The following is a 6000-nucleotide window of genomic DNA, read 5'->3' on the forward strand; positions in this document are numbered from 1 at the left end:
AGTGCCACACTAATACATCTACATTCTTCCTCCACAGAAAAGGCTGAGTTCATTTTCAGTGTTAAGCCATCCCAGTTACATATGAACATGTGTTTTAAACTTAAGAGCACTCAGAAATTACCACAGATGTTAGTTACAATCCAAATAATTAGAAAAGTTATGACTCTCAAACCATTTGAGCTCATCTTTGCTTTGTGGGCATCCATCCTCTGGTTATGATGGTCTTAGTGCTTTGTCCTACCAACTGGACAGAGCAGTGCTGAGGTAGACAGCCCATCTGCATTGGGTTTGTGTGATTTTGTTAGATCTTGGTAGTGAGGGGGCCTACAGGGGTGTCTTCTGTGAGAAGTTGCTGGAAGCTTCCTCCATGTCCAGCAGAGACAATCTCAAGAGGCTACAAGACAGATGTGCTACTGGCCAAGGCTGAGCCAATCAGAAATGGAGGTAATGACTCTGTGATAACATATTGAAGATGATGAAGAAGAAGAAAGTTATTGTGCAGATGTAGTTGGGGCCAGAGAAGAGCAGGGTGAGAATATGTGAGAGGAACAGCCTTGCAGACCCCAAGGTCAGTGCTGAAGGAAGGCAGGAGGTGCTTCAGGCACCAGAGCAGAGATTCCCTTTCAGACCCTGGTGCAGACCGTGGTGAGGCAGCTGTGCCCCTGCAGCCCATGAGGTCTACAGGGATGCAGGGATCCACCTGCAGCCCATGAAGGAGACCCATGCTTGAGCAGATGGATATCTGAGAGGAGGCTGTGAACTTACGGAAGGCCCATGATGGAGCAGGCTCCTGGCAGGGACCTGCATACACATGGAGAGAGGAGCCCATGCTGGAGCAGCTGTCTTGTAGGACTTGTGACACCATGGGGGACCCACTCTGGAGTAGACCTGTCCTTGAAGGAGTGCACCACATGAAAGGGTGACCCACATTGTAGCTGCTTGTGGAGAATTGTTGCTCATGGGATGGTTGCTTCGTATTGGAGAAGTTCACGAAGAACTGTCTGGCATGGGAGGGACCCTATGCTGGAGCAGGAGAAGGACTCCTCTCCCTGAGCAGAGACATAATGAACCCTTTCCCTATCTCCCTGCACCACTGGAGATAGAGCTGCTAAGGAGGGAGGGATTAGGGGAAGGTGTTTTTAAAATCTTTTTTTCATTTTTCTTTATCCTGCTCTGCTTTTGTTAGCAATAAATTAATTTAATAACCCCTATTCCAGTCTGTTTTGCCTGGGACAGTATTTGGTGAGTGATCTCTCCCAGTCCTTATCTCTACCCATGAACCTTTTTCTTTGTTTTCTCTCCCCTGTCCAGTTGCAGAGAGGAGTGATAGAGAGGCTTTAGTGGGTGCCTGGGATCCAGCCAAGGACAACCTCTACACTGTCCTAGACACTGAAGATACAGTTGCTCTGATAATGTTTCTTCTACTGCATCAGCAAAGTCATCCTGACTGCACAGTCAACTTCCAGGCCTCCTTCCCATCAACATCCTCTACCCTCAAATCTACTCTCCTGAAGTGAGTTTGGGTACTTTACAACAAACACCTTGCTGAATGTTGTAGTTAATGTTACAGACATGGCTTATAAATTTTCTTGTGCTTGAATTCTGCTTATGTACCTGAAAGTGATCCAGAGTTAAATCACCTAAACTCACCTAAATCATGTCAGCATATCATGACCATCCTGCAAGTTCCTGCAGTGATGGCATGTATTGTCGTGAGCACAACACTGTCCTCCCAGCCTGGGGAGCGATCCAGGCTCCTCATATTCCGCTCAGTTGCAGTCTGGATTTAGGCAGATAGGCCCTTAAATTCTACATGCATCCCTAAGGGGGGTTGTCCCCTGTGCCTTCTCGGAATATTTACCCTTAGCACTGAGATCATGGGAGGACAAGAAAATGTTGGCACTGACTTCATTACAGACAACAGGAAAAATGCAGATTCTGCATAACAGCTGAGTGATTACAGCTCTTGCCCAGTAGTGGGAGAGCTGGATCTTTCTCAAAGAGCTGAAGCCATTGCATTCACATCCTAGGAAAGTTTCCTAACCACTGCTTTTCACTGGGGTCAGAGAAGGAAACAATCTCCAAGTGAGCCACTGTGCTGCCAGGAAGCCAAGAGAAAGAGGTCAGAGAGAAAATCAGAAAGCAATTCTGGCCAAGTGGTAACAGTGCACTAAGGAAGAGAGAAGATCATCTAGGAAGAGGAGACTTGGGATGCCTGTTCATTTGTTGTTTCCATTGGAAGAAAATATGCAGAACAAATCTCAAAATTCAACGTGTTTTTGGAAAACTGCAATCACAGAAGAAACCAGAAACAGAAAGCTTTTCCCACAAATGAACTTGTATTTCTTGGAGACTTTCTCTTTAAACTAAAGCTACGTGCTGTTTACCTTTATCACTTTTCCTTTAACTCTAGCACTCAGTCACAACATAAGGGTAAAATAGCAATCAAAGTGTACATCACTGCGAGGATCTGTGCCATGTGAGTAATATCCTGTGCGATAGCATATGGCTTTTATGGCATTACATGTTGTATCATTTCTTTCCCTTTTTGGAACAGGATCTTTACATTTGCTGCCTACCACAAGATCAGCTTGCTTTCTAGTATGCTCTGTGATGGAGTTGGAGGCCTCTGCAGGGTAAAATTCTTCTCCAGGTTTGGGTGGCAGCCAAGTTTATTAATTTCCATGAAGCTACAGTGATTCATGGTAATGCATTATTTACTGCTGCCGTAGTGTCTAGGAGTATTAGGCATGCCCAGGCCCACAATTTACCTTATCAGAAAGGTAACGTTTATGTCCAAAGACTCCCAATGGAAAGTCAGACAACAAAAGATGGAGTTCTGATCCTCAGTTTTTGCAGGCATGGCAAAATGGGCAGCAAGGCATGAGTCCTCTGGTAGCATTATCAGGCTGTGCTCTGCTTCCAGTGAACTCTCCTAAACCAAGCCATTCAACCACTGCTTAGCTCCATGCTACAAATTCAAAAATATGAGGGGAGGTCCTACAGTATTTTGTTCTCAAATAACCTCCTACACATTCCTGATTCAAAGAAAGATAGCACGAAGACTCCAACACACGGCAACATCATTCATCACTAAAGAATGCAAGCACATAGCACATGGGGAAAATGTGTATAATAAATACAGCTGGAGTGCATTCCATGACAATTTGAGAGAAATGTCAGTTATATTTATTTTTCCAACTGTTTGCAAGGTTTTCTTGAACACTTAATTCAAAATTGAACCACAGATGTAAGGATCACTAACACACTGCATCTTGTTCCTTGTAAAAGCTTTTAGGTCCTGTCTACCTTCCAGTGAGTTTTTGGGCCTTTCCTTGGTTTTGCTGTGAGTGGGAAACAGGTCTGAGTTTAGTACAGGGATTAAAATATATACTGCATTTATTTTAGAGGCCATGAGAGTTCCTCAAGATGGCATTCCAGAGGTTTTTAGCCAATTATTCCTATATTTGGCCAACCAACTCTGTTTGAGAAGTTCTTTGAAAAAATGTCACCAAGCTTGGAGTGGGACCATCCATACGATTCCTTATCCACCAAGTGGTCCATCCATCAAATCCATGTCTCCACAGTTTAGAGAGTAGGATGTTATGTGAGGCAGTGGGAAATGTTTTGTGCAAGTCCAGGCAGATGACATGAGTTGATCTTCCCTTATCCACCAACACTGTAACCCTGTCATAGAAGGCAAACAGATTTGTCTGGCAAAATTTGCCCTTAGTGAAGGGCTGTCAGCAATCACCTTCTCGTTTTCCTTTTACCTTAACATAGTTTCCAGTGTGGAAATGATCTTGGTGGAAACAGAGATGACACTGACTGGCCTGTAATCATCTGTCTTCCTTTTTTCCCTTTTTAAAAATGGGAGTTATGTGTCCCCTGTTCCAGGAAGTGGGAACTTCATTGGCCTGCCACAGCTTCTCAAATGGGGTGGAAAGAGGCTTAGCCACTTCATTGACCCGTTGTCTAGGATCTGTGGATGCATCTCACCTGATCCCATGGTGTTAGAGCCTATGTTTCCATGGATTCTCCACAGAGAGAGAAAAGTACAGGAGTTGAATTAAAGGCTTTAGAGAAATTAGAATATATTAAGCCACATATACATAAAGTAGAGGTTTAAGCTTTAACTTTAAGAAAATACACGCCAAATGCCTAACTGCTAACATAGAGTTCAGATCTTCAAGTTTACTGATATAACTTTAGACATAACAAAAATATAGTAGAGTACTGTTCATAACTTTAGATACAATTTCTACGCATGTAAGATAAAGTTTTTTAAGCACAATAAGATAGAGTTTTTGCACACAATAAGACAGAGTTTTTACATTAGTAAGATGGAGCTTCTTACGTTAATAGATGTGCTATATGATATGCTATATGCATAGGTTTTTGATACTGCCTTTCGTGGTTTTTCATATTTTATGAACTTTAAGAATTGGACTTAGATTAGGTATCTTACAGATAAGGATATGAATATGCATTTAGGATTTATGGATAAAAGGCCTCTGGGTTAGGAGTGGAAGCATCAATCAATTAATTTCCAATCTATCAATCCAACCTCCACCATCCACAGCCTGAGGGAAGAGCCCTGCCTGGGAGCTGAGATGGGATTTATAAGGTATTGTCTATTGCAGTCCTTGGTGCTTGGGATCTGAGCACCAGGATCCCCCTCTGCCTTTGCGGTGCCTGTCGTGGGAACTCTGCTGGGGCTTGAGATCCTGGGACCCCTTCCTGTCACTGTGGCCCTGCTGCTGGGAATGCTGCCTGGGCACAGGAGGTGGAGCGGGAGGCTGCTTTGCTCTGAGGCTGAGATTCTCTGTTAAATTCTATGCTAAATTGCTGTTTACCCTGGTGTTTCATCTTTCTGGGATTTTATGCTCATAACTGTTGTAAGACTGCTTATCCAGAACTCTTTTGCCTTCAGACCTATGCATTTATGTAATAAACAACTCTGCATAAACTTTAAAATGTCTTTAGACCTTTAAGATGTTTTAACCTGCAGAAATGGCCTGTTGCACCATGGACTTGTGCATCTTTATGTTCCGTAGCTCCTACAGTCAGGTGGTTCTGCATTCTCCCAGTCCCTTTGTCTTCTTTGGTTTGGATGGTGTATCTGGAGCACCTGTTGGTGAGGACTGAGGCAAAGTTATTGTGTTAGCCAATTTAACTACAGCACTGAACTGAATATTATTAATTCTTCCAGACCATCATTAAAAGCTATTGAACAGAGCTGGTGTGGAAAAAAAATGTTACTGAGCAATTACATTAACACACCACCACTGAATATCAATCCCTTTTCAGTATTTCAATCCTATCAATCCCATTTCAGTAAAAAGGTAATAATCCCTCAAAGAGAGACCAGAGCTTTAGTGGAATTATTAATAGTTTTATAGTCTTTGAAAAGTCCATGAACTAAGAAAAAAAAACTAGTCAAGAAAGGTTTCATATCAGCACTGTCACTGCTGAGGTAGAAAGGGAGAACTGGTCAAGAGCATGCAGCAGTAACTTAAGACAAGAAATAAAACATGTCTCATAGCTCACATCCCAAGGTGACGTAGTGCATGCTGACATTACGTCAGGGTGGATCATTCAATGCCAGGATACTAAAGTCAAGGCCAAGTAATCTGCAGTATCCAAGTTTCCCAGGGCACTCATCAAGAAAACATCAGTCTCGATTAACTGAAAAAAATTTAAACATTAATAGTGCAACTCTTATAGTTAAAGACCATAGTTTATAGAAACTCTTAAAGTCTACAAGACAACATCCAAAAACTTGCTTATGCAAACATCATAAGTATCAACACTGAATAAACACCCATATTTCCCCAACTCTTAGAAAAACATTTTTCCTTGGAAGACTCTAAAGTTAAAAGCATCAAGACAGCAGATCTGAGAGGCTGGCATGTTATTCTGCATTAACTTTGCCAAACTGGTGTTTACACTTTTACTACAAAGTTAGTGGGTCAGGAAAAAAAATATCAGAAAGGCAAG

Source organism: Prinia subflava, chromosome 3 (assembly GCF_021018805.1).
Source record: "Prinia subflava isolate CZ2003 ecotype Zambia chromosome 3, Cam_Psub_1.2, whole genome shotgun sequence".
Classification (NCBI taxonomy): domain Eukaryota; kingdom Metazoa; phylum Chordata; class Aves; order Passeriformes; family Cisticolidae; genus Prinia; species Prinia subflava.